The sequence below is a fragment of the Ranitomeya imitator genome, chromosome 3 (genome assembly GCF_032444005.1).
Source record: "Ranitomeya imitator isolate aRanImi1 chromosome 3, aRanImi1.pri, whole genome shotgun sequence".
NCBI classification, from domain to species: Eukaryota; Metazoa; Chordata; class Amphibia; order Anura; family Dendrobatidae; genus Ranitomeya; species Ranitomeya imitator.
The window spans coordinates 506,244,070-506,256,766 of NC_091284.1; the positions used below are offsets into that span (position 1 = coordinate 506,244,070).

Genomic DNA, 12,697 nt, shown 5'->3' on the forward strand with positions numbered 1-12,697 from the left:
AGCTTCTGCTGGGAAGACAGGTCACTAGAACGATCCAGGAGTGAACTAGACCAATACTGGAACATTGACAGGTGGCCTGGAGCAAAGATCTAAGTGGAGGTAAATAGAGCAGCAGCTAACGCATTAACCTTGTCACCTGTGGAAGGAAACTCAGAAACACCCACCAGAGGAAGTCCATGGACAGAACCAGCCGAAGTACCATTCATGACCACAGGAGGGAGCCCGACAACAGAATTCACAACAGTACCCCCCCCTTGAGGAGGGGTCACCGAACCCTCACCAGAGCCCCCAGGCCGACCAGGATGAGCCAAATGAAAGGCACGAACCAGATCGGCAGCATGAACATCAGAGGCAAAAACCCAGGAATTATCTTCCTGACCATAACCCTTCCACTTGACCAGGTACTGGAGTTTCCGTCTCGAAACACGAGAATCAGAAATCTTCTCCACCACATACTCCAACTCCCCCTCAACCAACACCGGGGCAGAAGGATCAACGGATGGAACCACAGGCGCCACGTATCTCCGCAACAACGACCTATGGAACACATTATGGATGGCAAAAGAAGCAGGAAGGGCCAAACGAAATGACACAGGATTGATAACCTCAGAAATCTTATATGGACCAATGAAACGAGGCTTAAACTTAGGAGAGGAAACCTTCATAGGAACATAACGAGATGACAACCAAACCAAATCCCCAACACGAAGTCGGGGACCCACACAGCGCCGGCGGTTAGCAAAACGTTGAGCCTTCTCCTGGGACAATGTCAAATTGTCCACTGTTATGAAAGGCAATTCAGTACCACAATGGACATAGCGGTCAGAGCACATACAGTGATCTGACAATAACCCAAAATCATAGAACGAGCTCTGAGACGTGGGAACTCTGCAGACCGCAATCCCTAATCCTCTCCAAACAACACTAGAGGCAGCCGTGGATTGCGCCTAACACTGCCTATGCAACTCGGCACAGCCTGAGAAACTAACTAGCCTGAAGATAGAAAATAAGCCTACCTTGCCTCATAGAAATACCCCAAAGGAAAAAGGCAGCCCCCCACATATAATGACTGTGAGTTAAGATGAAAAGACAAACGTAGAGATGAAATAGATTCAGCAAAGTGAGGCCCGACTTTCTTAATACAGCGAGGATAGAAAAGGTCACTTTGCGGTCTACACAAAACCCTAAAGAAAACCACGCAAAGGGGGCAAAAAGACCCTCCGTACCGAACTAACGGCACGGAGGTACACCCTTTGCGTCCCAGAGCTTCCAGCAACAAATTAGACAAGCTGGACAGAAAAAATAGCAAACAAATAGCAAAGAAGAACTTAGCTATGCAGAGCAGCAGGCCACAGGAATGATCCAGGGAAAAGCAAGTCCAACACTGGAACATTGACAGGAAGCCAGGATCAAAGCATTAGGTGGAGTTAAGTAGAGAAGCACCTAACGACCTCACCAGATCACCTGAGGGAGGAAACTCAGAAGCCGCAGTACCACTTCCCTCCACCAACAGAAGCTCACAGAGAGAATCAGCCGAAGTACCACTTGTGACCACAGGAGGGAGCTCTGCCACAGAATTCACAACAGTACCCCCCCCTTGAGGAGGGGTCACCGAACCCTCACCAGAGCCCCCAGGCCGACCAGGATGAGCCACATGAAAGGCACGAACAAGATCGGGAGCATGGACATCAGAGGCAAAAACCCAGGAATTATCTTCCTGAGCATAACCCTTCCATTTAACCAGATACTGGAGTTTCCGTCTAGAAACACGAGAATCCAAAATCTTCTCCACAATATACTCCAATTCCCCCTCCACCAAAACCGGGGCAGGAGGATCAACAGATGGAACCATAGGTGCCACGTATCTCCGCAACAATGACCTATGGAATACGTTATGTATGGAAAAAGAATCTGGAAGGGTCAGACGAAAAGACACAGGATTAAGAACCTCAGAAATCCTATACGGACCAATGAAACGAGGTTTAAACTTAGGAGAGGAAACCTTCATAGGAATATGACGAGAAGATAACCAAACCAGATCCCCAACACGAAGTCGGGGACCCACACGGCGTCTGCCATTAGCGAAACGTTGAGCCTTCTCCTGGGACAAGGTCAAATTGTCCACTACATGAGTCCAAATCTGCTGCAACCTGTCCACCACAGTATCCACACCAGGACAGTCTGAAGACTCAACCTGTCCTGAAGAGAAATGAGGATGGAAACCCAGAATTGCAGAAAAATGGTGAAACCAAGGTAGCCGAGCTGGCCCGATTATTAAGGGCGAACTCAGCCAAAGGCAAAAAGGACACCCAGTCATCCTGATCGGCAGAAACAAAGCATCTCAGATATGTTTCCAAGGTCTGATTGGTTCGTTCGGTCTGGCCATTAGTCTGAGGATGGAAAGCCGAGGAAAAAGACAAGTCAATGCCCATCCTACCACAAAAGGCTCGCCAAAACCTTGAAACAAACTGGGAACCTCTGTCAGAAACGATATTCTCTGCAATGCCATGTAAACGAACCACATGCTGGAAGAACAATGGCACCAAATCAGAGGAGGAAGGCAATTTAGACAAGGGTACCAGATGGGCCATCTTAGAAAAGCGATCACAGACCACCCAAATGACTGACATCTTTTGAGAAACGGGAAGATCAGAAAAAAAATCCATAGAGATATGTGTCCAAGGCCTCTTCGGGACCAGCAAGGGCAAAAGCAACCCACTGGCACGAGAACAGCAGGGCTTAGCCCGAGCACAAATCCCACAGGACTGCACAAAAGCACGCACATCCCGCGACAGAGACGGCCACCAAAAGGATCTAGCCACTAACTCTCTGGTACCAAAGATTCCAGGATGACCAGCCAACACCGAACAATGAACCTCAGAGATAACTTTATTGGTCCACCTATCAGGGACAAACAGTCTCTCCGCTGGACAACGATCAGGTTTATTAGCCTGAAATTTTTGCAGCACCCGCCGCAAATCAGGGGAGATGGCAGACACAATTACTCCTTCCTTGAGGATACCCGCCGGCTAAGACAAACCCGGAGAGTCGGCCACAAAACTCCTAGACAGAGCATCCGCCTTCACATTTTTAGAGCCCGGAAGGTACGAAATCACAAAGTCAAAACGGGCAAAAAACAGCGACCAACGAGCCTGTCTAGGATTCAACCGCTTAGCAGACTCAAGATAAGTCAAGTTCTTATGATCAGTCAATACCACCACGCGATGCTTAGCTCCTTCAAGCCAATGACGCCACTCCTCGAATGCCCACTTCATGGCCAGCAACTCTCGGTTGCCCACATCATAATTTCGCTCAGCAGGCGAAAACTTCCTGGAAAAAAAAGCGCATGGTTTCATCACTGAGCAATCAGAAGCTCTCTGCGACAAAACAGCCCCTGCTCCAATCTCAGAAGCATCAACCTCGACCTGGAACGGAAGAGAAACATCTGGTTGACACAACACAGGGGCAGAAGAAAAACGACGCTTCAACTCTTGAAAAGCTTCCACAGCAGCAGAAGACCAATTGACCAAATCAGCACCCTTCTTGGTCAAATCGGTCAATGGTTTGGCAATACTAGAAAAATTGCAGATGAAGCGACGATAAAAATTAGCAAAGCCCAGGAACTTTTGCAGACTTTTCAGAGATGTCGGCTGAGTCCAATCATGGATGGCTTGGACCTTAACAGGATCCATCTCGATAGTAGAAGGGGAAAAGATGAACCCCAAAAATGAAACCATCTGCACACCAAAGAGACACTTTGATCCCTTCACAAACAAAGAATTAGCACGCAGGACCTGAAAAACTGTTCTGACCTGCTTCACATGAGACTCCCAATCATCCGAGAAGATCAAAATGTCATCCAAGTACACAATCAGGAATTTATCCAGGTACTCTCGGAAGATGTCATGCATAAAGGACTGAAACACTGATGGAGCATTGGCAAGTCCGAATGGCATCACTAGATACTCAAAATGACCCTCGGGCGTATTAAATGCAGTTTTCCATTCATCTCCTCGCCTGATACGCACCATATTATACGCACCACGAAGATCTATTTTGGTGAACCAACTAGCCCCCTTAATCCGAGCAAACAAATCAGATAACAATGGCAAGGGGTACTGAAATTTAACCGTGATCTTATTTAGAAGGCGGTAATCTATACAAGGTCTCAGCGAACCATCCTTCTTGGCTACAAAAAAGAACCCTGCTCCTAATGGTGACGATGACGGGCGAATATGCCCCTTCTCCAGGGATTCCTTCACATAACTGCGCATAGCGGCGTGCTCAGGCACGGATAAATTAAACAGTCGACCTTTAGGGAATTTACTACCAGGAATCAAATTGATAGCACAATCACAATCCCTATGCGGAGGTAGGGCATCGGACTTGGGCTCATCAAATACATCCCGGTAATCAGACAAGAACTCTGGAACCTCAGAAGGGGTGGATGACGAAATTGACAGAAATGGAACATCACCATGTACCCCCTGACAACCCCAGCTGGACACCGACATGGATTTCCAATCTAATACTGGATTATGGGCTTGTAGCCATGGCAACCCCAACACGACCACATCATGCAGATTATGCAACACCAGAAAGCGAATAACCTCCTGATGTGCAGGAGCAATGCACATGGTCAGCTGGGTCCAGTATTGAGACTTATTCTTGGCCAAAGGTGTGGCATCAATTCCTCTCAATGGAATAGGACACTGCAAGGGCTCTAAGAGAAACCCACAACGCTTAGCATACTCCAAGTCCATCAAATTCAGGGCAGCGCCTGAATCCACAAATGCCATAACAGAATACGATGACAAAGAACAGATCAAGGTAACGGACAGAAAGAATTTTGACTGTACTGTACCAATGGTGGCAGACCTAGCGAACCGCTTAGTGCGCTTAGGACAATCGGAGATAGCATGAGTGGAATCACCACAGTAGAAACACAGCCCATTCAGACGTCTGTGTTCTTGCCGATCAACTCTGGTCAAAGTCCTATCGCACTGCATAGGCTCAGGTTTAAGCTCAGGTAATACCGCCAAATGGTGCACAGATTTACGCTCACGCAAGCGTCGACCGATCTGAATGGCCAAAGACATAGACTCATTCAAACCAGCAGGCATAGGAAATCCCACCATGACATCCTTAAGGGCTTCAGAGTGACCCTTTCTGAACATAGCTGCCAGCGCAGATTCATTCCATTGAGTGAGCACGGACCACTTTCTAAATTTCTGACAATATACCTCTATCTCATCCTGACCCTGACAAAGAGCCAGCAAATTTTTCTCTGCCTGATCCACTGAATTAGGTTCATCGTACAGCAATCCGAGCGCCAGGAAAAACGCATCGATATTACTCAATGCAGGATCTCCTGGCGCAAGAGAAAACGCCCAGTCCTGAGGGTCGCCGCGCAAAAAAGAAATAACAACCAAAACCTGTTGAACTGGATCACCAGAGGAGCAAGGTTTCAAGGCCAGAAATAATTTGCAATTATTTTTGAAACTCAGAAACTTAGTTCTATCTCCAAAAAACAAATCAGGAATAGGAATTCTTGGTTCTAACATAGATTTCTGATCAATAGTGTCTTGAATCTTTTGTACACTTGCCGAGAGCTGATCCACAAATGAAGACAGACTTCTAATGTCCATCGCTACACCTGTGTACTGAACCACCCAAATGTCTAGGGGAAAAAAAAAGGCAAAACACAGTGCAAAGAAAAAAAAATGGTCTCAGAACTTCTTTTTTCCCTCTATTGAGAATCATTAGTACTTTTGGCTTCCTGTACTGTTATGAAAGGCAATTCAGTACCACAATGGACATAGCGGTCAGAGCACATACAGTGATCTGACAATAACCCAAAATCATAGAACGAGCTCTGAGACGTGGGAACTCTGCAGACCGCAATCCCTAATCCTCTCCAAACAACACTAGAGGCAGCCGTGGATTGCACCTAACACTGCCTATGCAACTCGGCACAGCCTGAGAAACTAACTAGCCTGAAGATAGAAAATAAGCCTACCTTGCCTCAGAGAAATACCCCAAAGGAAAAAGGCAGCCCCCCACATATAATGACTGTGAGTTAAGATGAAAAGACAAACGTAGAGATGAAATGGATTCAGCAAAGTGAGGCCCGACTTTCTTAACAGAGCGAGGATAGAAAAGGTCACTTTGCGGTCTACACAAAACCCTAAAGAAAACCACACAAAGGGGGCAAAAAGACCCTCCGTACCGAACTAACGGGACGGAGGTACACCCTTTGCGTCCCAGAGCTTCCAGCAACAAAATAGACAAGCTGGACAGAAAAAATAGCAAACAAATAGCAAAGAAGAACTTAGCTATGCAGAGCAGCAGGCCACAGGAATGATCCAGGGAAAAGCAAGTCCAACAATGGAACATTGACAGGAAGCCAGGATCAAAGCATTAGGTGGCGTTAAGTAGAGAAGCACCTAACGACCTCACCAGATCACCTGAGGGAGGAAACTCAGAAGCCGCAGTACCACTTCCCTCCACCAACAGAAGCTCACAGAGAGAATCAGCCGAAGTACCACTTGTGACCACAGGAGGGAGCTCTGCCACAGAATTCACAACAGTCCACCACATGAGTCCAAATCTGCTGCAACCTGTCCACCACAGTATCTACACCAGGACAGTCCGAAGACTCAACCTGCCCTGAAGAGAAACGAGGATGGAAACCAGAATTGCAGAAAAACGGCGAAACCAAAGTAGCCGAGCTGGCCCGATTATTAAGGGCGAACTCAGCCAACGGCAAAAAGGACACCCAATCATCCTGATCAGCAGAAACAAAGCATCTCAGATATGTTTCCAAAGTTTGACTAGTTCGTTCGGTCTGGCCATTTGTCTGAGGATGGAAAGCCGAGGAAAAAGACAAATCAATGCCCATCCTAGCACAAAAGGATCGCCAAAACCTCGAAACAAACTGGGAACCTCTGTCAGAAACGATGTTCTCCGGGATACCATGTAAACGAACCACATGCTGGAAAAATAATGGCACCAAATCAGAGGAGGAAGGCAATTTAGACAAAGGTACCAAATGGACCATCTTAGAAAAGCGATCACAAACCACCCAAATGACCGACATCTTTTGAGAGATGGGGAGATCCGAAATAAAATCCATAGAAATATGCGTCCAGGGCCTCTTCGGGACCGGCAAGGGCAAAAGCAACCCACTGGCACGAGAACAGCAGGGCTTAGCCCGAGCACAAGTCCCACAGGACTGCACAAAAGAACGCACATCCCGTGACAAAGACGGCCACCAGAAGGATCTAGCCACCAAATCTCTGGTACCAAAGCTTCCAGGATGCCCAGCCAACACTGAACAATGAATCTCAGAGATAACTCTACTAGTCCATCTATCAGGGACAAACAGTTTCTCCGCTGGGCAACGGTCAGGTCTATCAGCCTGAAATTTTTGCAGCACCTGCCGCAAATCAGGGGAGATGGCAGACAAAATTACCCCCTCTTTGAGAATACCCGCCGGCTCAGAAACACCCAGAGAGTCAGGCACAAAACTCCTTGACAGGGCATCAGCCTTCACATTCTTAGAGCCCGGAAGGTACGAAACCACAAAATCAAAACGGGAGAAAAATAATGACCATCGAGCCTGTCTCGGATTCAACCGTTTGGCAGACTCAAGATAAGTCAAATTCTTGTGATCTGTCAAGACCACCACGCGATGCTTGGCTCCTTCCAGCCAATGACGCCACTCCTCAAATGCCCACTTCATGGCCAATAACTCACGATTACCGACATCATAGTTACGCTCAGCAGGCAAAAACTTTCTAGAAAAGAAAGCACATGGCTTCATCACCGAGCCATCAGAACTTCTTTGCGACAAAACAGCCCCTGCTCCAATCTCAGAAGCATCAACCTCAACCTGAAATGGGAGCGAAACATCTGGCTGGCACAACACAGGGGCAGAAGAAAAACGACGCTTCAACTCCTGAAAAGCCTCTACAGCTGCAGAAGACCAATTGACCACATCGGCACCCTTCTTGGTCAAATCAGTCAATGGTTTAGCAACAGTAGAAAAATTAGCGATGAAGCGCCGATAAAAATTAGCAAAGCCCAGGAACTTTTGCAGGCTCTTCACAGATGTCGGCTGAGTCCAATCGTAAATGGCCTGGACTTTAACAGGGTCCATCTCGATAGTAGAAGGGGAAAAAATGAACCCCAAAAATGAAACCTTCTGAACTCCAAAGAGACACTTTGACCCCTTCACAAACAAGGAATTCGCACGAAGGACCTGGAACACCATTCTGACCTGCTTCACATGAGTCTCCCAATCATCCGAAAAGACCAAAATATCATCCAAATATACAATCAGGAATTCATCCAGGTACTCTCGGAAGATGTCATGCATAAATGACTGAAATACTGATGGAGCATTGGAAAGCCCGAATGGCATAACCAGGTACTCAAAATGGCCCTCGGGCGTATTAAATGCTGTTTTCCATTCATCGCCTTGTTTAATACGCACAAGATTATACGCCCCTCGAAGATCTATCTTGGTGAACCAACTAGCCCCTTTAATACGAGCAAACAAATCAGACAGCAACAGCAAAGGATACTGAAATGTGACTGTAATTTTATTAAAAAGGCGGTAATCAATACAAGGTCTCAAAGAACCATCCTTCTTGGCCACAAAAAAGAACCCTGCTCCTAACGGTGATGACGACGGGCGAATATGGCCTTTCTCCAAGGATTCCTTTATATAACTCCGCATAGCGGCGTGTTCTGGCACAGATAAATTGAACAATCGGCCCTTAGGAAACTTACTACCGGGAATCAAATTAATTGCACAATCGCAATCCCTATGACGAGGTAGGTTACTGGCTTTGGGCTCATCAAATACATCCCGATAATCTGATAAAAACTCTGGAACTTCAGAAGGAGTGGAAGACGTTATAGACAAAAATGGAACATTACCATGTACCCCCTGGCAACCCCAGCTGGACACAGACATAGATTTCCAGTCCAATACTGGATTATGAACCTGTAGCCATGGCAACCCCAAAACGACCACATCATGCAGATTATGCAACACCAGAAAGCGGATATCCTCCTGATGTGCAGGAGCCATGCACATGGTCAATTGGGTCCAGTACTGAGGCTTATTCTTGGCCAAAGGCGTAGCATCAATTCCTCTCAATGGAATAGGATACTGCAAGGGCTCCAAGAAAAAACCACAGCGCCTAGCATACTCCAAGTCCATCAAATTTAGGGCAGCGCCCGAATCCACAAACGCCATAACAGAATAGGATGACAAAGAGCAAATCAGAGTAACAGACAATAGAAATTTAGACTGCACCGTACCAATGGTGGCAGACCTAGCGAACCGCTTAGTGCGCTTAGGACAATCGGAGATAGCATGAGTGGAATCACCACAGTAAAAACATAGCCCATTCCGACATCTGTGTTCCTGCCGTTCAGCTCTGGTCAAAGTCCTATCACACTGCATAGGCTCAGGCCCATGCTCAGATAGTACCGCCAAAGGGTGCACAGCTTTACGCTCACGCAAGCGTCGATCGATCTGAATGGCCAAGGACATAGACTCATTCAGACCAGCAGGCATGGGAAACCCCACCATGACATCCTTAAGGGCTTCAGAGAGACCCTTTCTGAAGATTGCTGCCAGGGCACATTCATTCCACTGAGTGAGCACAGACCACTTTCTAAACTTCTGACAATATATCTCTGCTTCATCCTGACCCTGACACAGAGCCAGCAAGATTTTTTCTGCCTGATCCACTGAATTAGGTTCGTCATAAAGCATTCCAAGCGCCAGGAAAAACGCATCAACATCACGCAATGCCGGATCTCCTGGCGCAAGGGAAAATGCCCAGTCTTGAGGGTCACCACGTAACAAAGAAATAATGATCTTTACTTGTTGAACAGGGTCACCTGAGGAGCGAGGTTTCAAGGCAAGAAACAATTTACAATTATTTTTGAAATTCAAGAACTTAGATCTATAACCAAAAAGCAAACCAGGAATTGGAATCCTAGGCTCTGACATCGGATTCTGAACCACAAAATCTTGAATGATTTGTACCCTTGTAGTGAGATTATCCATCCAAGAGGACAGACCTTGAATGTCCATGTTTACACCAGTGTCCTGAACCACCCAGAAGTAAAGGGGAAAAAAGAGACAAAACATACTGCAAAGAAAAAAAAAATGGTCTCAGAACTTCTCTTATCCCTCTATTGAGATGCATTAGTACTTTGGGCCACCTGTACTGTTATGACCTGGTGGTCAGGACAACAATGGACCTGGTGGTTAAGAGCACACGGAATGACCTGATAGTTACTGATAATAAAGGACGAGCTCTGGGACGTGGGAACTCTGCTGACTGCAATCCCTAATCCTATCAAACACACTAGAAATAGCCGTGGATTGCGCCTAACGCTCCCTATGCAACTCGGCACAGCCTAAGAAACTAGCTAGCCCTGAAGATAGAAAAATAAAGCCTACCTTGCCTCAGAGAAATTCCCCAAAGGAAAAGGCAGCCCCCCACATATAATGACTGTGAGTAAAGATGAAAATACAAACACAGAGATGAAATAGATTTAGCAAAGTGAGGCCCGACTTACTGAACAGACCGAGGATAGGAAAGGTTACTTTGCGGTCAGCACAAAAACCTACAAAAAGACCACGCAGAGGGCGCAAAAAGACCATCCGCACCGACTCACGGTGCGGAGGCGCTCCCTCTGCGTCCCAGAGCTTCCACCAAGCAAGACAACAATAATAATAGCAAGCTGGACAGAAAAATAGCAAACCAAAGAAATACAAGCTGGAACTTAGCTTCTGCTGGGAAGACAGGTCACTAGAACGATCCAGGAGTGAACTAGACCAATACTGGAACATTGACAGGTGGCCTGGAGCAAAGATCTAAGTGGAGTTAAATAGAGCAGCAGCTAACGCATTAACCTCGTCACCTGTGGAAGGAAACTCAGAAACACCCACCAGAGGAAGTCCATGGACAGAACCAGCCGAAGTACCATTCATGACCACAGGAGGGAGCCCGACAACAGAATTCACAACAGGCAACAGCTGATAAGGGCAGCTGGTAAATATAAGGCTAAGACTGGGGTACACACAAAGAAGAGGGCCCCTGTACATGAACAATAACTTGCAGTCTAACAGCTCAACAAAATGCATAATTCCACCAGTTTTGGATGTAGAAGTGGGCCCCCTTACCACTCAGGCCCCTGTGCAGCTGCACAGGCTGCACCAATGATATGCCCGCCATTGAGACTAGGGTCAGGAAACTTATACCACTCCAGCAGTGCCACTAATATAAAAAAATTGAATGCTGGAATGGTGCTTTATGCACTTTATACATTACAATGCATAAAAGTGAAATAATTGTAAAAGTCAAATGAAAGAATGACTTAGCATTGCATTTGATTATACTATTTCCACTGGGTTTAACACTAAATGGGTGAGTTGTATGTTTCTTATGACATAATCCTGGTCTTTTCATCCTGCAAATTTAATATTACAAATGAGGAAACAAGAAACACACCATGCTCTGTACGGAAAGCAGTGGCACGCATCGTGGTGTGATGCCATCCAGCTGAACCATCAGAAAAAGTATCTAGAGAGAAGAAGACTCCCAAGCTCTAGTGTAAAACAAGTCACTTGTAATACAATATGCAACACTTTGCCTTACATTTCATCCTCTTACAAGAATTGCTTTCTCTGAATCATTATAAAGTCATTTGAACCTCCTTGTATTCATTTTCCAGTTACTGGAACTTCAGATTATTCAGATTTGCTAGGGGCCACGGCAACTGAACTAATTCTGTCCTAAGATACAGTCCTGGATGCAGGTCTTAGAAATCATTTCTCTACAGAGTTTTTTAGGAGACTTTTTGGAAAAATATGTCCTGAGTGTGCACAAAAGGAATTCGATTATTTCTTACATGACTACATATCCCTTACCCTAACAAAGGTCTCCTCTAATTACCCTAGTCTATCTCTAATATTCAGTTGTCTTTAGACTAGACATTTAGACATGTCTCTCATACTCAATACACATAGACTGTGTGTAACACGTACTCCCAAGCAGCAGCAGGGAACACATTATACAACTGAAAAGTGTAGCTGTGAATCCAGAATTGGGTGTGATAGACACCGGCTAGAAAGTAACAGCATTTTCTCCCTGTGTCTCTCTGCCTCTCTCCTAGAGTGCTCTTCCTCCCTGACTTCCAAAAATCTTCATGGGCAGCATGTAATCTAATCCCTAAGTTGATATGACAGTCTGCCTTATCTTGAGCAAGTTAAATTGTAGTTTTTTAGAACGTTGAGATTAGTAGGTGAGGGAGTAGAATGGGCTCACAAGTGGAGAAATGAGTATATATCTCTGAACACAAAGTTTCTTGTAATTACTTGTGCTTTTGTTTTATGCAAAATTTGTTGTAATGACTGTGACTAATTAAAGGGGTTGTCTTCTTCAAAAAAGGTTTTGCCTACCGGCTAAGTTCGTTATATAAACTCAAACAGTTATTTTTTCTTAACCTCCCCAAGTCCAGCACTCTTTTTTTAAGTGGAACCCAGACTCTGTTGTTTGGCTCATGCCATCCACATTGGCAAAGCTCCTGCAGTGCCACTGACATGATGTCACTTCTGCAGTCTATAGACAATGACAGGATGAGCAAAGAGACAGAGATCTGGACC

The 12,697-nt window shown here is 45.9% G+C and overlaps 1 protein-coding gene across 1 annotated transcript in view; it reads right to left on the bottom strand.

The window, feature by feature from the left end:
- Positions 1-12,697, bottom strand: part of CFAP47 (cilia and flagella associated protein 47) — an 874,184-nt gene that overhangs the window by 759,136 nt on the left and 102,351 nt on the right. The window lies entirely within an intron of this gene.